This window comes from Protopterus annectens, chromosome 15.part0, assembly GCF_019279795.1.
Source record: "Protopterus annectens isolate FY-2018-M chromosome 15.part0, PAN1.0, whole genome shotgun sequence".
In the NCBI taxonomy this organism is placed as follows: domain Eukaryota; kingdom Metazoa; phylum Chordata; order Ceratodontiformes; family Protopteridae; genus Protopterus; species Protopterus annectens.
This window is the reverse complement of record NC_056749.1, coordinates 632,691,122-632,714,035: the sequence shown is the minus strand read 5'-3', so window position 1 is coordinate 632,714,035 and position 22,914 is coordinate 632,691,122. Positions and strand designations below refer to the sequence as shown.

Genomic DNA, 22,914 nt, shown 5'->3' with positions numbered 1-22,914 from the left:
TAGTTTGCATGCATTTGCAAACTTGGTCAGCCAGAGGGTCTTGACATTTGCTTCTACTTCAGAGAAGTAGAAGCAAAAAAGGAGAGACCCCAGCACCAATCGCTCTGGGAATCTGGTAGCGATTGGCCTCTTTGTATAGGTGCACACTCCTATGCTAACTTCTTGTGTTCTATAAGTGAGCCATATTTAATGTGACATATGGGCTTATGCCTAATTTTGTAAGTCTATCTGTAATGTGGTATTGTGTCAAACACGTTGGCTAAGTCGAGGTAGGCAGTGTGTACTGTTTTGCCCTCGTCTACAGCTTTAGTGATATTCTCAAAGAAATCCACCAGTTTAAGCAGGCATGACCTGTCTTTGACAAAACCAAACTGGATGGAATCCAGAGTCTGTAGGTTTTCTGTTTCATTGTTTTTCAGATAATAAATGCAATGGAATTTTACATATTTACCATGGATACAACATTTTTAACTATAGTGATATGCAGATAACTAAGAAAAATTTGAACCTTTTTCAAAAAGGTTTTACTTTTGCTCCCCCATTTAAGGAGGATTTGGGTGATCTTTTAATTGAGTTAAAACTTTTTGCTAGGAAATTCAATTTTGCATATATTCTTAAAAACCAAAAAGAGACAACTCTTTTTTTCACTAGTGTGTTTAGAGTACCAAGTTAATACAACGATCTAAACTCCATTATTCAGTCATTTGAAAAAGTATGTGACTGTGATTGTGATGTCCCTCATATGGGCCAGTGATCAAAAAGCCTCAGTCTGCACCACTGACACTGGTGCGAAATGTTCACTGTGAAAAAATACACACACACACACAGTATATTCATAAGAGCTCTCTGCACCAAGTACAATTTCCCTTAAGACCACACAGGGAATGCACACTACAGTCCTGGGGCTGGGATTTTATCCCCAGGCCCCAAATAAGACTCCCCACTCACCACTATAGAGCTGAGTCCTTAGCTGCATGTTACAAGCCAAGTCCTCCAGCACCTTCTCTGTCAAATCAGTGCTCTCATTGTCCCTTTTCAAAGAAGCTTTCACACACACTCTCTTTTAGATTTGATTTTCACACACACACACACACACACACACACACACACACACACACACACCTGGGAAAGGCTGGCACAGCATACCTACTCTGCCACCTCCACCCAGGCTATAAGGTAGATTTACTGCCAGCAGAACACCCAACTCTAGCTATTTTAAGGCTCTTACCAGAGTACACAATTACACTTAGTAAAATTAATGCTTATACAATTGGTAGTATTTAATGAAGCAACAAGACTTTCAGGAATATGGAGCCACAGTGCCACTAAGTAAATACAAATACTCTCGGAGGTTAAATATTTTCTAAAATACCATGTCACAATGAAATGTTTAGATATATTTAATAATAAATAATAAAAAAATGAAAATACTGAATATCTATTTACAATAAACACCAGAGTTTCATTCACAGGATATATAAAAATCAACACAGATGGAAAGACTCAGGCAGATACAGAAAAACAGCATTTAGCTAATCTCACTATATTTTTTAACTGACTGAAGAATTATTGTTCCCTAGTTACTTACTAAAGCAAGGTTTGATGACTGTGGATGAGTGTGTTGTCAGGTCCAGACACAGAGTGCATTCCTCACATATGTCACTAGTATACAAATACAGTTTCCGTGCTGGCTACAGAATGATATTACATCTGGTCACCTGACTCTGTAGTTTCCACACTACCCTCTCACTAGAAACTGAGCCAGGATCTAGCACTGATATGCCAAAATACACACACACAGAACTTTAGCTAAAGTTTACTACGGCATCTGGAATGTGCAAAACAATTATAACACTTCCACCCTTCCTGCATAAACTAAATAGCCATTCTCTGGCACCCCAGAGCAGCAATTAGTTCACCACTAAGGACAGTAGAGCACGATCCCAGTCCAGGCTATTCACAGACATTGCATCTCTGGCTGCATTCAGACCTGTGAGATAAAATCGTTATGGCCTAAACCAAGTCATTTAATTTCAGGCTATTTTTCTTAAGGGTACTTGGGCTGAGCTTAACCCCTTTAAAACATATATATTGTATCAGTTACAACAATACAGTCTGACATACATGTATATTTCTTTTTTTTTTCCAGCAGGACCCACTGCTGATAAATTTTTAACAGAAGCAACCTTACAAACTGCATTTTAACACAAGCATCTGTACAAATTGGTTTGATATTCAAATGACATATAATTCTTTACAAAACTCCAGTTACCTATGCTGGCATATGTTGCAAATGCACTACCCTACTCCCCCTGGCACACCTGGCAGTACCTCATATCATCACAATCATATATATGATTTCTTTCAGAAAGGCATGAAACACTATCATAAAAATTTGGACAAAGAAAAATGGGAACTTTTGAAGATTTTATCTTCTCATAAATTCATAAACTATGAAATCAGATAAGGCTGGAGAATCTGTGGTGATGGACAATATTACATATTTGGGTAAAATACAGAATATGTTATACGATGATAAAAAAAATCTACTGTCTCTTTAAATGAGATTCATGCAGCATACAAGAAAATAGATAGATTCTTACTTGATTCCCTGCTGTAAGGAGTAATTAATAAACAGGAATTTGATTTCTTACAGAGTGGACCCAGGGTGTCCTCTGTATTCAGTATCCCTAAGACATACTAAAAAATGAATGCTCCACATCTTAGGCCAATTGTGGCTGCACAAGGGTCAAAAACATAACCTACTGCCATTTTTACTGACAGGTTTTAAAACCTTTCTTAAGTCTATGTCCAGCACAAGGTTCTGCAATAACATTGTTTTTCGGAACCATTACTTCAGATTTTCCAATCTTCTTTTCTCCAAGTATTCTAGGACTATTGCAGCCTACCCATTTGAGTAGTGGAATAACCATTGCAATCCTACGTTCATTGTGCACAAAGGAGGCTGTGGTTAAATAGAGATTCTAGCTGGCCTGACCAGCAATGTTTCATGCTGTTCAGGAGGCATCCTGGGATATTATCAGAGCCTATCAAAGCAGAGTTCTTGGCCTTAGAGAGCACAGAGAAGACCTGTTTTCTAGTGAATGTTAATGGAGAAATGGTGGGAGCATTTCCTGGGAGTGTAGACCGGGAGTGATAAGGGGGTAAAACTGTAGCTAAATTTATTGGCAAACAGATTTGCTATATTCTCTGGCTTCATATAGGTGTTTCCATTCACCATTAATTCATTATATTGTTGGTTGCTGCCTTTAAGGTTGTGAACTGAAGAATTAGCTAGGGAGGTTATTTTTATCTCAAATTTGGCTTTACTGGACTTGATTAATCCCATGACTTGCGTGTTCCGATTGATGAGAGTTTTTTTGTTTGTTTTTTACCTCCTTTCTGGGCAATACTCTTCCAGTTTTTGAACATGATTTTCTTTCTTTTGTTTGACAGCCTGTTTCCACCAGGATGGCTTAATATTTGTGGTTGTCTTGGGTTTATTTTACGTAGGTACAGTTGTCTTTATACAGCTATTTACATGATTCTACAGGGTTTCTGTGAGCAATTCCACATAGGTAGCTATGTTCTCAGGTTTTGGGGGCTTAGAATTTTGGTAGACTGTTACATAATAGGAGGTAGTCAGCCTTGGATTATTTTTTTTTAAATATTCCAGGGTTAGCTGAGGTCCCAGGGTTAGTATATTCATGTTTTATATAGGGTGGAAGGCTATATATAAGTACAGTTATGCTCTTAGAAAGGTAAACAAGATGAATGTGTTATTAAGCATTCTATTGCTCACCAATCTTTTGAAAACTGTTTGTTGTATAGACAATGTGTTTCTTGATGCAAGGATGAAGGTATTAAAATCTTGTGCATGTTATCCATTACAAAGAGCAGATTTTATTCAGTACCACTTTACCTGAGGGTTAAATAAGAATGTAAAAGTTTTTTGAAGAAAAGAACTTTAAAGCAGTAACATTTTCAAGAGAACATGTTTATCATTCATAATCCTTATCTAAGTTTTTGTATTTTATTATATACTTTATTGTTGGAAAAGTGGAATTCCTGTTTGTTACTCCAGTCCAATGGAATTCATTGTATAGGGAGGATTTGTTTACTAGTGTTCTGTTAGCTTATTTTAATAAAGCTTACATCATTTATAGTATCATTTTACTATTTTATTTTTTTACAAAGTTTCAGTCACCCACAGCAGCTCACATAACTAGTTTTTCTTTTGGTATAAGTTCCTCCTTTTGTCATGCCATTTGTGTGGTATTTACTGCCAAGCATAAAGGAAATGGTAATAAACATAGACTCTTTTTGAAGTAGCAGTGAAATCTAATTATGTGTCATACATAAGCTTTTGCTGTACTTTGGAAGTTAATTAAAATAAAACCATCCTAATGCAGACTTTATGAGGTAGAAGCTGTCTAAAATAATATTGAATAGAAATCTAAGCTGCATATAATTATATCACACTCCACTGTAATGCAGCAAGGCCTATATGTAGATTATGAATGACTGGCTGCCTTTGCATATTAAAATGTTATGATAGACATGATTCTTGCAATAAAATGGTGTGCTGTACTTACTGAACAACACTTAGGCGGTTTATGTATTATAGCTATTGGAATACCTTATAGATATTGTTGTTCATAATGTGTGTATGTCTGTGTCAGTGTGTGCAAATACACTCATGTAAAACTGAATCAACCAAAATCAAATAAATAAAACAAATCAGTCAGAGACCGTTAACAGGTAAAAATAACCAGTCAGGCAAAGGATGAACACAAATCCTTCTTTAATTATGTTAAAACTCTCTGAAACAAAGTCCAGCATTGTGCAGAACTAATAGTAAATTATATGTCATGCTCAAACCCAGAGGATTAGCCAATTTCTGGTGGACAAATTTAGCTCAAATTTCAGCCGCCTCCCATCCAGTATTATCAAATCACATACCCACATCTACAACCCCTCAAATCTCCCAAAGAACAAGTTTTCATGGGGATATGTCAGGCCAAGAACACTACATATATGGATCCAGATTACATATCAGACTGCCTACCGGTCAGTCTGAAACATTGACTTGTCTTATCCCCTACAACGATATTCAATATCAGCCTATATATATATATATATATATATATATATATATATATATATATATATAGGCCAACACAGAAGAACTGTGGCTGACCAAGTTCGCAGATGACTGCTAACTGGGTGCCATAATCGACTCTCCAGCCGACACAAGCATCCTCCAAAAGGGCCTCATAGAAACAGACAACTGGTGCCAGAGCCATGGCCTCAAGCTAAACACCAAAAAGTATATAGTCATCCCCTTTGGCAAAAACAAAGTTCCCACAAATTACCACATAGGTGGTAATCCATTAAGTACAGAAAAAGTAATTAGGGACCTGGGGACCCAAGTTGATAGCAATCTCTCATTTGATAACCACGTGGCCAAAGTGGTTAGAAAAACATTTTATATAGCCCACCTAATCATGAAGGGATTCACATCTAGATCAGGGGAGGTCATCGTGCCTCTTTACTCATCCTTCATCAGGCCCATAATTGAGTACAATGCCCCTTTTGGGATGTACCTTACCAGACACCTGCAGCAACTGGAAAGACCCCAAAAGTACCTCACCAAGAGGATCAAAGGGCTCAAACAGATGCCATATGCTGCCTGGTTAAAGAAACTCCAGCTCTACTCAGTGGCATACCGCCTGCTCAGAGGTGATCTGTGCCTGACTTATAAAGCCATGCCCAACCCGGAATTAATGGACATGCTGCACCTCAGAAAATCCAAATCCCATCGAGCTATGCACTCAAGAGACTTGAACCTCAGTACTCAATAAATAGGACATGATGGAGGGACAGATTCATAACCCAGAGGCTCCCTTCACTCTGGAATAAAATCCCAGTCCAGGTTAGGCAGAGTCCCTCATTGACTCTCTTCAAGAGGAATCTTGATGAGTGAATGGGAGATCATAGGTTTACCCCGGGTACCACTTCTGTGTCACTGTTAGACAGAGGCACAGTATACTAACCTCGAAAAAGGGCATAGCAAAATTAATTTAAAATGGGTGGCGAAAGCCAAACACACTCTGGCTAGGCTTATAAATGCCCTAGGGCAAATAGCCTAGTATGAACCTATGAGCCTACTTAACATGATTGACTCTTCAAATAAGTTACTGAAGCAATGGATGGGGGTGGAACAGTGCATACCACATATCTAAACTTCACAAAGGCATTTAACAGCATTCCACACTTAAGTATCAAATATAAACTTTCCCAGCTAAATGGTAATCCCTGTGTAACTCACTGGATATCAAACTGACTCACAGATAGAACCCAGGAAATTAAGCTAGACAGCTATGTCTCATGCAAAAAACCTGCCACTAGTGATGTACCCCAGGGTTCCATCTTTGGGCCACTGTTCTTTGGCATTTACTTCCTGGCAGTCAAAGCTAATGTTAGGGTGTCTGTGGCTGACCACATTTGCAGATGACTGCAAATTTGGTACCATTATAAACTTCCAAGAGGACACCAAGAGTCTCCAGTAAGGCTTGTCCCAAACAAATAGCTTAAGTCAAAGCCATGGATTAAAAATGAATTCCAGGAAGAGCATAATCATATCCTTTGGTAGACATGATTCCCTTTGTAACTACCACACTGACAACATGCCCCTGAAAATTCATCTCTTAGTCAGGGATGTGTTGTCAATGCCTATTAAATGTCCCTTCATCATCCCATGCACATTATTCCAAGGAAGTCATTTTTCATCACAGAGCTTATATCAAAAGGTGTCGCAACCAGATCCAGCACTCATTAGTCTGATCATTAAATATGATGTAGTTTCCAGTATGTTCCTGTCCAAACACTTGTCACAATCAGAATGACCACAATGTTGTCTCACTACAGAAATAAAGGGCCTACATCATAAAAAATGATGCAGACCATCTCAAGGCTTGAAATAAAAATACCACAAAAAAGAGAGGAGGAAATAAATCCAAAAACTTTACTATATCTATATCTTAGCACCTCGGCTCAGGAACCTTCAAGAGATAAAACACTTCACACACAAACTTCATTATATAAAAATACCAATTAACACTTCAATTAAATCATTACATAAAGCACCAATAAGAAAGCACAATCAGTCACAAAAATACTTTCCAGTTACACTCTAGGGTTAAACCGTGTACCAAAGTTCCAAACGTTAAAATGTATACTGTCTCTTTATAAAGTAATTTCTTCTTTATCTCTGCCTTTCAAGACCTTGTCTGTCTTCTCAGTATCATACAGGCTACTGAAAGGCTACCTGCATTTTACACAGAGTCTCAACAGACTCTATTTTGTCAGACCTAGTAGCAACTGCTTAAATCATGTCAATCTCTTTTGCAAAATAAGTAAACCATGTTGAAGGAATCAGTATGTATCACAGAGAATACCACTTCTATGGAACTTTCTTCCACGCCACATAAAGCAATGTACTTATCTTACTCCATTCAAATGCAATTTGGATGAATGTGTGGGTAACCAGACATTCATTCCCCCATGGTGAACACCCCTGTCCCTCATGGATAGGAGACACATGTAAATGTCCTAGCATACCCTTGCACGGCCTTTCTCTGGGTTGTTTGTACTTAACATATAAGAGCTAAAAACTACCATGGGAATGTAAGGATGTGATTCTTAAGAGCCTCACAGTTCAGTAGCCTAGAAATTCCATATGATCATGTGAACCTATTATATACATCTACACACGGGGGGTGGCATAATGGCTATGGTCTTAACCTCATAGACACAAGGAACAGGGTTTATTTCTGACCATGGGTTATTGGGTAGGCTTCATAGGATCATAAGAAGTTACTAGGTTACTAGGGGTCCTAACAAGCCTTGCCAAGTTCTTAGCTTTATTGCCACGATCAACACCTGTTGCCCTTGTCCAAGAGGGAAACAGGTGGAACCCCTAGGGTGAATTTACTGTCACCCATCCAATCGTCCAGATTGCGTTTGAAGCGGGCCAAAGAGGTACCCTGTTTGACATGAAATGGGAGTCTATTCCAAAGGTGTGGTAACCTCTGGGAGACAAATATGTCCCTCCGGTAAGTTTTATTAATGTTACATACCAGGTTAAGGTCTTTAGAGCGAGTAACCAATACCATTTGACTTACAGATATTCAGCATTTCCAATAAAACAGGGTCAGAGATTGCCTTGTGTGCAAGGCAGAGATCATCTCTGAGTAGTCTGTATAAAACAGAATAAACTGACAGTGATTTCAGATGATCCCCATTGGACAGATGCTGAATACCTTGAATTTTCCTTGTGAGGAACCTTTCTGGTTTCTCCAATTTCAGCAGGTGCTTGGAAAGGTACATACCAAAATGGGCATTGTACTTAATTATTGGACTGATGAGGGAAGAGTATAGGGAGGTTATAACCTCTTTGTTTTCTGGAGGCAATGCACTTAATTATAAGATAAGCAATATAGAATGCCCTTCGTACCACTGTGGAGAATGGTGGTCAAAGGTAAGGTTGCTGTCAACCTGTGTGCCCAGGTCTTTCCCCACTGAGTGCATACTTAACGTGTTGCTATTGTTGTGATAGTTAGCAGGAACATCACTTTTACTGAAAGACATGATAATACATTTTTTTCATTGAGTTTAAGGCCATGACTTTGGCAACAATCATTTGTTTGTGTAAGATCCTCTTGTAGACTGTTGACATAATTTGGAGATTCTATGACCGCTCCTAGTTTGCAGTCATCAGCAAACATTTTCAGCCACAGGCCTTTTTTGCATGTACTTCAGAGAAATAGATTCCAAACAGTAGAGGTCTTAGGAATGATCCCCGTGGAATATCACTGGTTACAGGTCTGCAGTCGGAGGTGCATTCCCTTATTTTGACTAACGAGTTCTATCACTGAGCCAGTTGATGACCCATCTAACAATATAAGGATAAGTGCCTAGTTCATAGGTAGGTACTAGGCTATCAGCCCAAGGGCTTAAATAAGTCTAGCCAACAAGGTTCACTGGCTTACACCACCCAAGAAAGTTATTTTCCTGTGCCCCTGTTGAGCAGAGCCACAGAAGTGATCCCCAGGGTGTATTTCCTATTTCCCATCCACTTATCAAGATTTTTCTTGAAGAGTGCTAATGAGGAACTTTGCTTACCATAGATGGGTAGCTTGTTGGGCGAGTTGGTCAATGATGCTGAGTGGGAATAGTATCAAACACCTAGGATAAATCCAGGTAGGCTGTACGCACAGATTTCCCTTCATCCATGGCCTTGGTGACGGTCTCGAAGAAGTCCACCAGATTTAACAGGCATGATCTTCATTTGACAAATGCAAACTGAGCAGGGTCAAGTGTTTGGAGATTATCTATATCTTTGTTGATAAGGTCCATGATGATTCGCTCCATCACCTTGCAGATAAGGCTGGTCAGGCTAATAGGTCTATAGTTCCTGGGGTCAGTGGAAACATCACCTTTGTGCAAGAGAATAATGGTGGCTGTTTTCAATTCAGCTAGTATGAAGCCAGTGCTTAGACTATGATTGAAAAGAGTACCCAGTGGTGTTGCTAATTCATGTTGAAGCCCATATAGCACACAGGCATAAATTGGCTTCTCAGGACAGTTAGCCTAGTATTCTCCTATAAACCTACAAGCACACATGCACACACATGTATAAAAAATATATATAAATATATATATATATATATATATATATATATATATATATATATATATATATATATATATACACAGATGCAGAAACACACACACACACACACACATAGAGATATATAAAAATACACATATTACATATATATATATATATATATATATATATATATATATATATACACATATACCACTCATTTAGAGATATATAGAAATACACATATATATATATTAACAACCCAAGCAAATAGATAAAAAATTAGATATAAAATCTAATCCTGTCCAGCAAGAAGCAAATAAAAAATGAAATAGTAAAAAAAGACTAAATATTTTTTTTATATTTTTTTTTTTTTTTTTTTTTTTTTTTTTTTTTATTTATTTGGCTGCAACTGATTGCATTGACAGGCTATTTATCTGTCTAATAACAACTTGTTGTTTTTTTTATATAACTTTTGGCTTTTGGTGTGTTTTTTGTGATATATATATATATATATATATATATATATATATATATATATAGACATACACACACACACACACACACACACACAGGTATATGAATATACATATGATATTCTGTGTATTCTACTTCTTACATTAATGACCAGAAATATAGAACTATTGAAAAACTGCAGATTATTTTATAGTGATTTTAAAAATACTTCCACTTAAAAGGTACTCTAAACTACTTCAACTTTGATGCCATATACCTACTTTAAGATTTATTTCAATGAATATTTTCCTAGAGAATTCAACATTTTAATGTATTTTCCTTCTAGCATCCCTCCATCATAATCTTATATAGTTTATTAGATAGCTCTTTTAATCAACTCTGCTAAGTTCTTGTCTGTACATAAATGGTTATTTAAATAAACCTGTGACTTGTATTAAAGTTTGCTTTTTTCAACCTTTATAGAGTACGAAATGTTGATATATTTGTCTGTTCTGATTATATTTTTGAATTAATTCCTTCATGATTTACTTCATGTTTTGCAAAAACTGCACGGCAGAAGAAATTAAGATGGTTTTTAATCATTAATAGAGCACACTGATTAGAACTGAGTTCCTTAAAATATGCTTTAAACATAAATTCAAAATGGCTTCCTATTGAAACAAGCCAAAAAAAAGACTGAAAACTTAGGAGAGGAGTGAATCTTGAAAATCACTCTTTTCCTTTAAACTTCTTTTTGCTGGGGGGCTACCCCCCCCTTTGCATAACCTGAACTTATATATACCAATTCTGAGCTCACCATACCTCAGAGAAAAGGGAATATTCTGGAGAAAGACATCTTGGACTTAGTATATACAAGTCTGATCTTTCAGCCATTCAGGCAAGTCATGGCATTTCAAATGGTTACCTTCAAAAACTGACTAAAGATTTACTCAATTAAATAGAAGAATTGATGGGTCCAATGGCATGTAGCTTGATAGTTTTCTACTTAGCTCCTTAAGGATTTTCATTATTATTTTTTTGTTGAATATCTTTTTATTGATACCTTTTTGAACAGTAAAGGAAAATATGATAATTTATTAATAAACAGTATTGTATGGTGAAGCAAAAAAATATGTTCTACAATATCTAGAACATATTGTATAGTATACCTTGTAAGTACAAGAACCTTATCAAACTTCATGCCATATAGTTTCAGACATAGGTATTTTGTTTACAGAAACTAAAATATATTTCCTAACCATTTGTCTCGTTTAGATTTTTTTTAATGCTTTGTAGATAACTAATGCATAAAAATAAGAAAAGGAATCATCTCCTTTCTGAAAACACATGCAGTCTGAATCAGAAGACATATAAATGATTCTACTATTACATATCACAATAAAACTTGAAGTATATTTTCATAATGTTCTTTAAAATACAAAGACAATTTAATTAAATTTTGGTAGAATTAATCTCATTAATATTGTAAGTTTTCCACCTTGTATAACAGACCAAGTGAAACTTCTGTTTCCAATAGCAGAACATGATTACAGGGGAATAAATGTGAAATTGTGACGTTAGTACTAAAATCTCCTTGATCAGAACAGCTGCGTTACTTTTTTGAGTGACTTGTCCTCACAGCAGCACACATGTCCAACAGCAATCATTGCTTTTTCCTCTTGTGTTTGTTTACTCTGAATTAACTGTTTCACAGTTTATATTTCATGGATTCTTTCTTAGTACTATTTTAAATGGTTTACCCCAAGCAGTAGATTACATTATGCTAGTTTGTCATGGATGTTACATATCCTCCTCCCAATCATTTCAACAGAACTTTATCAAAATATCATTTATGACAACTGCCATGAAACAATGATAAATGTACTGTAATGGAAAATGTTACTGTCATACAAATGCACAGTAGCAGACATTGCATCATTCTCTTTGCAAGTGCATAATTCTGGCATTACCGTTATTGTCTTTCAGCTTTTTCCCGGTTAGGGGTCGTCACAGCGGAACTCCAGTCAGCTAACGATTGGCACTGGATTATTGGCACTGGATTTTTATGGTGCCGAGTTGCCAGCATTCATTTCCTATGATTTGCTACCATAATTGAGGCACTGCACTAATAGATGTAGAAATGGCATAATCTTTGTGTATTACCATAGTTAGACATAATGGATATAGGCAAAGAAGTAGGCATAACAGTAATTGTAAAACATTATATATCTTGGCAGTACATCCAGTGTCTTACCCCTGATACTAAGGTTAATATATTTATTTCTGTTCTAACATCGAAATATACCTTTTATGTTCCCCAGGTTATGCATCTGTTACCACATATAATCTTTTAGAGCTGCTAAGCAGCTCACTAACTTTATTGTGAAGTCAGTGTGCTTAGTTCAGGGGCAATAACGTGGCTTTCTGGAGAATAAAGCAAGTGCTAACTTTTTTTTCCAGGAAAAATCCTGCAACAAGAAGAAAACGATGTCCAACAAAGCCTTGGGATATTAATTAGACATTGCTGATCTAATTCATGTGAAAGAAAACAAAAGCTGGATAAACGCCTGGTATACACCTCAAGCGAAAAAAATGAAAAGACCAATGGTTAGACCACAGCTGAAGATAAAAATGGAATAATCCACATCAGGAAATAAATCACTTGCAGCTTCACAGTAGTGCCCTTTATAAAACCAAAAGTTGTAACTGAGATGTAGTAGTCAAGGTAGGAAACGGTTCACTTGCAGTTTCACACCACTTTATTAAACAAGAGTAAGCGCTTTCACGATCTAAGTCAGCTGATCGCTTCTTCAGACTTATCAAAACAGTTAAAACATTGGTATTTAAAATATGGTTCAACCAATGAAAACACATATAGAACTATGACATGGACTAATTAAAACTGCATACATCAGTACATTAATTTGCCTTATATTCTGCATAAGATGAAATAAATTATACATATAACAGACACATTTTATGTAATAATCCATATTACTTAATGTTTTAGTGGTCTGGATTTTAAAAAAGGTTTCAAGGAAACAGCATTGTTCAATCCAGGAGACCTATCTGCCTGAAGTAGTAAAATCCATCTTTGTTCGGCTTCCTCTACCTTATTCCTTATATCACCTCCCCTCTTACTTTTATTTATTATTTCTAAAACCATGAAATTAAAAATATGTTTCCTATCTTCTTCTTCCACATGTTTTGCTAAAGCACTTGTCTTTTTTATTTCTTATATCTCTAAGGTGTTCAAGGATACGCCTTTAGACACCTATTGGTTTTATATAAAAGGCATGACAGACAGTGCAGAAGCTGAAATAAACCAAATTTTGTGTTCTGCAGTCAGCATAAAAATCTATATCAATTATAAATCTTAGTGTAGGATGTTTATATGTAGATTTATTATATAAATAGTCACATGCTGTACAATTTCTGCAAGGAAAAGTCCCCTGCCTATCAGATAGGATCATTCTTTCATTGTTTCTGGATTTATAACAGAGTTGCCTTTTTAAGGACCTCTTATTTCTAAAAGAAAAGCTGGGTCTATCTTCTAACAATTCTCTCAAGTCAGGATCCGACAATAAAACATTCCAATTCTTATCAAAAATATTACAGAACCTTCTGATGTCACTTGAATAAGTTATAGGAATCTAACTTTAAAATCATGACCTTCCTTGCTTTTAACATCTTCTATAGTATTTGAGAAGAGCGGTTTACATCTCCCATCCCTATTTTCAATGGTATATTTAGAGCTTTCATTTATGTCTTTCTTACTATAACCTCTGTTTAAGAAGTCTTTCTCTAATATAGTCATTGTCTTCACAAAGCCTTCATCTGTATTATGTAAGCGGCTTATTCTCATATATTGTCCTTTCACTACATTTTTGTGTACAAATGTTGGATGCATACTAGTCTTATGTAAGATACTATTTCTCCATGTAGATTTTCTATACATCCCTGTTGTAAGTTCGTCTAACGCTGTCTTCTTAACCGAAACATCTAGGAACTCAATAGAGTCCCTGAAATGTTGACTAGTGATCTAATTGTTTGTGACCACATTGCTATAAAGGGCACTTAATTTTCAGTAGTAAAGTACTGTTTGTAAGATATCAGGCAATAAGCTTTTTAAATGGCATGTAAAACAAGTAAGCCCATCAGTTTTACACTAGTATAGTTCTGAAAGAGGACATTTCTATTTCCAACATATAAAGTGTTAAATTATTTTGAACAAGTAAAACCACAAAAACAGTCACCAGCCCACACAGGTTCCTGAGTTCTGAATAAATCCAAAAGCAAGTAATGATAAAAACACAGAAGAACTCAGGTACGAACAAGGTTTCCAGCTTCAGTTCAAGTTTTAATGTAAAAACATAAGCGATTTTGCAGAAAAATCTGCTTCATCAGATGCTAGTAAATACAACTGAAATGTACTTTTTTTATACAACCTCTAGCAAGCACTAGTAGTCTCATGATATAAATTAAGTAAAAACAATTAACATCATAGGGTGTAACTTGAGCTTAAAACCTTGCTGAATGAAAAAAATGATTGCAAGCATGCAATGCTATCAATACTAAGCACTCATGAAAAATGTATAAAAAAATTCAAATTAATATATATATATATATATAGATAGATATATATATATATAAAAAACACATATACATACACAGTCTTCTAAATACAACTTTAAATATAACATTTATATAGTTGTAAAAATGTATGCATAAAATATGCACACTGCTCAGTCATACTACGTATGTCTACTGAGCAGTTAGAGGCCAGATAGATTATTAGACTTAGAGGAGATTCAGTGCATGGTTTAAATGAGTATGTGCCACTTAAACCCAAGCTTAAATCCAGACTTTTGTTTAGATAGTTTTTTTTTTTTAAATGTATTATTAATAAATATATATATGGTTTCACTTCAGAATCTCAAATTACTGAAAACTTGAACCTCATATGGTCGAGTCCATATGATCGAGTTTTCAGAAACTCGAAATTCTAAAGCATTAAAAAAAACTTTAATTTACTTGACTATAATGTTTTGCAGGGGGGCAATCCCCCTGCACCCATACTACTTAAATATACCATCTACATGTTCGCACTATAGCGAGGAAATGGGAAATCTCCCCGTTCTGCGCTTCTGCATACAGAGTGTAATGGGAGATTTCCCTTTTCCATACTGGAGCGTGATCTTGCAGTTGATATATTTAAGTAGGGGGGTGTGGGGGTGCAGGGGGCTTGCTCCCCCTGCAGAAACAATGTGTTTCTCTATTTTTTTTTTTTTTTTTTACTTTACTTCGGAATTTCAAGTTTCTGAAAACTCTGTCATATGGTCTTGACCATATGAAGTTCAAGTTTTCAGTAATTTGAGATTCTGAAGTGACACTATATATACTATACATAGATATATATATATATATATATATATATATATATGTGTGTGTGTGTGTGTGTGTGTGTGAATTTTATGCATGTTTCATGAGTGCTTTCTATTGATAGCAGTGTATGCTTGCAAGCATTGTTTTCATTCAGTAGGGTAGTAAGCTTAAGTTACACCCTATGATGTTAATTGTTTCTACTTATTTTGTATCATGTGACTACTAGTGCTTGCTAGAGGTTGTATAAACAGAAGCACACTTCAGTTGTATTTACTAGCATCTAATGAAGCAATTATGTTTTAACATTAAAACTTCAACTGAAGCTGGAATCCTTGGTCGTACCCGAGTTCTTCTGTGTTTTTTTTCATTCTTAAATTATTTTATCAACATTTTATTAAAAGGTATTTGTGTTAACAAGGAAGGAGAGGCTGATTTTTAAGGGAATATCAAAGAAAAACTTTACTGAAGTATAAAAATATATATTTATATATTTTCATATGCATTGACCAGCAACTGTAATGAAATGTAAACCAAATTTCTAATGTTATCTACATGACAAACTCCAAAGTAATTCCTGAAGTAAGCAGACATTGGGTAGGAGTAAAGATAGTGAGGAGTGTGAACTCATGATGACAAAGCAGGTTTCTGTGGAGATTTCCTAATCATCACTGACATGTTCCTTGGGAAGTATGACACTGATCTGGTGAAGAGGGTGACATCTTTTTCTGTAGTAATGAGCCACTAATTTGAATAATGTTATATGGTTCTTTCATGTAGGGTGAATTATAATGTATACTAGTAATAAGAGAAATGCTGCAGAGCATGAAAGCAGCTTTGAGATTTGAATAATTGCTATGACTTATATATGATCCTCTGTAAAATTCTGATATATTTCTGTTTGTTAAATATATGTATATCTGATATGAACATTAATAAAAACTGAGGGTCTGATAATATTCTACATTTTTTATAAATTACAGATAATACTCTAGATCTCATTTCTTGTGTCCATTTATAATAGCTGCTTGGAAATTTCAGTTTTAAGTCTTGATCTGGGAAAATCCAACAGGGTTCAGTGGTTCATTTTGAATATCAAGCTTATGATCACTTTCTTAAAAGTAGACAGACTTCCGCTGATGATACAGAGTCTTGTAATGTAATTTTTTTCCTTTTGCTTAGTAGATTTATTAGCAGGATACCAAATCTGGTGTTAACCTCATAGAATGTGTATTCAGTGTACAGCTTCAAAAAGATTCTACTATGACAATGCCTTACTGGCTTAATGAATATATTATGACACAGAGTTCATGCAAAGCTGTTATAACATATCCTTATAGCCTTGATTATGTACCCCCTCACAGTTGCTTTGTGATGAACAGCCACATTTTCTTTAATTGTGTTTCATTAAGTAAAAATAAAGGGCTACTCTACAAGATAACTGGCTTAAATGTGTTGGCAAAATTAGCTAGATTTTTTAAGTATTAGATGAGGTATCCTAACTGCCTTTCTATCCACTGAAGTGACATTTCAGTCAAAGTTAAAAATGCAATCTCTAAGCACTGGCAGAATTAGTGTACCTTACACCCTGGGTGTTTTTCAGGCCATTGGTCCCCCACCCTCCATACTTTTTGCTTTAGGGACCATGTTAAAATGCATATGTGTTTTAGATTTATCTTCCTGATTTAAGACCATTCAGACTACTGTCATTATAACTCATCTGTTACAGTCAGTAACAATCAGTTACATTCATTTGACTGTATATACCTGAAATGACTGACTACAATAACAAAATGGCTGCAATAAAATATTCCAAACTACTTTACAAAAATGCACACTAGTTCTGCAAAGTCACACTAATTACTAACTTGATCATGATAGAAGTGTAAGCCATTCTCATCCACAGACCTGCACTCAACAATCATGCCTTCATTGTTGACTGTGTACACCTCATATGTCTGTCTGTGGTAAAAATAAAAATTATGGGCACTGTAATTTATTTCACATAAAAACATAGAAGCCTAAGTATTCCAGCTTATTTCATATAAATGTGCATTAGTCTTGTAAAGCCAGACTTTTTTAATGATCAGACAATAAGAAAGTGTGTTGCTCTCATTCCACTTACCCACCCCTAAATCACCCCACAGTTATAGCAACTTTGCTTTGTGCAATTCATCTGATTGTGGTAAAAATAATACTTCTCAAATCTCAAAACAAGAATAAGAGCAAATCCAAAAGATTATAAACGTTATGTTCTTAAGTTTGCTATAATAAAAGTTTTTGCTTTATCCGTGCATTTTCTGAAAAAACATGACATCTGAAACTAAAAAATAGTAATAGCAATCCTCAGTTATTTCCCATAAAAACACACATACTGAGGAAGACACCAAACATGAAGTACAACCTGGGGCATTTGGCAAACTCAAGGACCATTGAGAGCTATGTGATTTCAACTTTGTTTCATGTTTAACTGATTAAACATGAATATAAGTTACTTTCATCCATACACAGCCCCCCCACACACACACACACAGACACCTCAACTGACTATGATAAAAAATTAGCTCTTGATTTTACAAAAATCAGAGACAAAGAAAAAAAATAATGAAGGACAAAGGTCCCAAATCAGAGACTGATTTAAAATATGAAAGTTGCTACAATAACAGTTTTGCATTGGCATGCATTTCCTTAGGGATATGAAGTCTACAACTCAAATATCTGTTGTTATTTAATGATTGTAGTACTCAGTGATTTGATGGGCAATCACAACTTTTATAAGGAAGAGATCAAAATGAAGCAAAGTCAGGAACTGTCATCAAAATGAGGGAGAGTTTTGATGGGATTCCATACAAACAATATCCAGAGCTTATTTCATGCAAATGTACACTTTTCCTATAAAAAACAGATTTTACACTGTGCAAATGACAAGAGGAGGTAAGTTGCTTTTATCTACATCCAGCCACCCAGACCACATTCATTGACTTTCAGTCCCCAACAATTTTCAAAGAAACCACATGTTTTGAGAGACAAAACATTTTGAGGCAAACTCATGGACATTTCCCAAATCCGGGTATAATGTGGTTTCATATAATCAGTACCCACAGAGTAAATATTCCCATTATTTTATGCTAGTATTACTCTTCTAAAGCTAGAATGTATGCTAAGCAAAAGCCTGCTCCTCTCCCAATTGGTGACTGTGGTCCAAATTTGTTTTTCAGAAAATCATACATTGTATGAACAAATTTAGGGACATTTGCAAAATCAGGAGCAGTTTTAACTTGGTTTCACATAAATAACACAGAGAGTTGATATTTCAACTTATTTCATACAAATACTAAAGTCAGAGTGTAAACTGGGCAAACAAGAAAAGAGTTAGTTGCAGACAAACAATATTGGGCAAAGACAAGGGCATTCTGTGAAATTAGGGACAGCTTCAAATGTATTTCATACAGTGGTTGGTCAGAGAGTAAATATTCCAATTTATTTCACACAAAAGCACACCAACCCTTAATGCCAGACTTCAACCTAATCAAATAAAGAGGCCAAATTATTTTTATCCTCAGCCTAGCTACTAACCAATATATTTGCTTGCATGCCAGCATATTAAAAAGAGAGAGTAAATATTCTAATTGTGTGAATGCATAGTAGCTTTTAATGCCAGTTTTAAACTGAGTAAATACAGCACATTGCTTTCACCTACAGCAAAAACAGTCTTCCTTACTCAAAAAAGAGGTACTAATTATTCCAGTATATTTTATACAAATGCACATTAACACTTGATGCCAGACTTTAAACTGATCAAACAAAAAAGTTACTTTCATTCATAGCACAGCTATCCTTCCCCCAATCTGGTTGCCTGGCTGCATATTGAAAAAAGAAAAAAAAGTAAATATTCCACTTTCTGTAAGATTAATGCACATTTGTACATAATGCCAGACTTTAAACTAAGCAAATGAAGAGGAGTTGCTTTCCTCTCCCCCAACAAATTGGTTGCCTGCCAGCATATTTAAAAAAAAATACTTTCCTCTGGTTAGCCCAATCTGATGCTGTGCTTCAAACCATTAATTCCCTCAATCCATGCCTGCACACACACACACACACACACACACACACACACACACACACACACACACACACACACACACACACACACACACACTCACTCTTTATTATGTTAGGGTTATATGTCTGTGGCTATCCAAAAGAATCTTGGTAAGGCAGTGTGCAGGTAGCCACAGTGCTTAAGATAAGGTTATTGTGCCTGTGTGTGTTTATACATTTATTTTTTTTTCAAGTAAAGACAACGTTTTTTTACTTAAAAGAATAAATAAGTAAGGCACTCAAGCTAAAAAAGCTTCACCAGCTGATGCTGTGCAACCACAAATTACAGATAATATAAGGATATAAATATATACATAATTGCACTGTCTGTATTTAGCCTTTTTTATTAGTGATAGTCCTCCTATAGTGATAAATCATTATAAGCATTATGTTCAGCATAAAAACTAAGTCAAAGGAATTAACTGCAATGAATGTAATAAAATTACAAAATAAATTTTGAAAAAAGTTTTTTTTTTTGCTGGCCATTGGCACCCCTGGAGTTATGAGTACATTCCCTGCTATTGTAATATCCATCACTGTCTTTAAGTGTGTGTACATGATGATAAGGTTTACAGTGTTTCTTTTCAAACCATATAATGCTATATTCCATTATGGTGATCAAGGCAGTTGTCTTCAGTGAACTAAAATTGTATGATGTACAGATTCTGCTGTGCTGCATTATTGCAGTACACAATATATGCATGACTTATTATTTAGCCAGTACACTGTGGAATATAATCATATCTTCCAAAATGTAGATCAAATATGTGAGGATATTTTTAAAAGAAAATTTGAGTAGTTTCAACGTGACCTATGTAATTATAGTTCTAATAAGGTTTATCCAGATCTGCAGGGTAACTATGGTAACAGGGGTGGAGTTCAGAACTTTAATCCAATCTCAGAGGGCAGTCCAATGACATCAGCAGAGCCTTTAAATTCTCCAAGGGTTGGACTGGCCCCATTAGAGAGCGAACAGTTACGGGAGTCAGAGAAGGTGCAAAACAAGGGGAAAGCAACCAGTTATTCTGAGAGGGCAAATGAAAGGAGTTACCAGCAGGAGGGTGCCAGGCTGAAGCAGTATTCACACAGGAACAAGAATTGGAAGTATTAGAAGATAATGAAGGGCTTAATTTGGACTTTTTATGCAACAAAGGTACTGTAAGATGTGTTTACAATCATGCCAATGATTTTAAATTATATAATTTTTTGTCTCAAGAATTAAAAGTTGAAGATGCTATTGTATTATCTAAGGGATTATCTTTTGTTCCACCAAGAAGGGCAAACTTTGCTAGTAGTTTAATAAATTATATAAACAAAAGTCAAATTTGGCATTTTTTTTAAGAACAAGAGGTATGTCTTTAGTGATTCATTACATAGGCCTAGTATTTTAACCCCACATTAAATAATTTAGTTTAATTGTATGAAAGGATGTGTGAGATAGAATTTAGGAATATTTTGAACAATCAACCTGAGTGTAATATTTCTAATATGACTGTGGATGAACATGATCCTTCGGGATGAACACAAGTATACAGTAGCTTCAAGAAATGAAGTCAATTTAGCATATCAACGCATAGATATTATGTTAGAGGATTTCATGTTTGAAGGAATTATAGACGTTGATTTATTCAAATTCCTCACTGTTAATAAACCTAGAATAGCAACAATGTTTGGGATTCCCAAGTTCCATAAAAATTGGTTAGAACCCCCACTCAGACCAATAGTAACAGCTGAAGGGTCAAAAATGGCTCCTTTAGCGAAATATGTCAATTTTAAAACAAAACATATTTGGGTCAACAACAAAATTATTTTAAAAGATTCTTGAGATTTCTTAAAACAACTTTCACCCGACATTTTCAAGGAAGACTTGTTGTTCATTACTATAGATATTGTGGACTTATTTTCAAGCATCCCACATAACAGTGGGATGGATATGTATGTTGGACAATGCTATGACACAAAATGAGAAAATATTATCAGTGGCCCTCATGGACACCATATTAAGATACAACTTTCTTTTATTTGATGGAGAGTATTTTCAACAGAAATAAGGAGTTTCCATGGGGGCAGCATGTGCACCAACTTACGCCAACATAGTATTGTCCAAATGGGAAGAAAATTTTGTCCTAAACTCCAAATTCAATAAGGAATGGTTATTGTATTGAAGGTTCCTTGATGACATCGTCATTTTTTGGACTGGGGGACATGATAAGTTCCTAGAGTTCATGGATTATATTAGTCATACTACAGATTTCTTAAAATTTACTTATAACATCAACCCTGATGTGTTACAATATCTAGATATAGAAATATGTAAAAACAAAAATAAGCAAAATTTAGAATTTAAGGTATTTAGAAAAGAGACTTATTGCAATTCCTTTTTGCATTTTGACAGTGCTCACCCCCTACATTGCAAGAGAAACATAGTAAAGGGACAATTCGTAAGGGGGTCTAGAATGACCAGTTTGAACATGGATTTTGATAAGGAATGTAACAATTTAGAAAAAATGTTTATAGAAAGGAGATACCCTAAGATTTTTGTGACTAATATAAGAAGAGAAGTAGAATAAGGGAGGGGGGACAGATTCAAATCTATTATAGGGATGAAACATTTTATGACATTTCAAGTTGAACAAAACAAATCAAATGTTAAAGAGGAACAATTCCAAAGAAATTTAATAGTAGAATACAAGTGTAATTTTAATTTAAGAGACACACTACAAAAGGAATGGAATAAATTTGTAGCCCTTACTGATATTGAGGAAATTACTAACATGAAACCAAAAATAATATATAGAAATTCTACAAGTATAAAAAATATGTTGGAGAAAAGGAAAACGATTTCCCCACATATAAGTAATAAAAAGTTAGGAACATTCAGATGTGGTAGGTGTAAGCAGTGTTCATTCATTATCAATAAAAGTGAAATTTTCCTGAAATGTAGAAATGTATTGATTAAAAGTAAGGGCTCATTTAATTGTGATACTAAAGGTGTGGTGTATTTGGTAATTTGTGACAAATGTCCCTCCTTCTACGTAGGAAAAATTGAAAGGGAGTTAAGGAAACGAATGTATGAACATTCCTATGACATTTCAAGAGAAAAGGAGACTAATGCCCTCTTTAAACATAGTAGGAACTGTGAGGGTTGTAATTTTTTATTTCTTTGTCCTTCAACAAGTCAAACAAGATGTCAGGGGAGGTATATGGGAAGACATTTTAGAGAGTAGAGAGTTGTGGTGGCAGGTGTATTTAGAAGCAGGGAGAAAGCCTGGTTTAAATGATTTTTTAAGTATAGCACCCTT

General features: G+C 35.2%; 1 protein-coding gene across 1 annotated transcript in view; it reads left to right on the top strand.

Moving 5' to 3' along the window:
- HTR2C (5-hydroxytryptamine receptor 2C) overlaps window positions 1-22,914 on the top strand; it is a 1,304,377-nt gene that overhangs the window by 214,194 nt on the left and 1,067,269 nt on the right. The gene's annotated exons all lie outside the window — the stretch shown is intronic.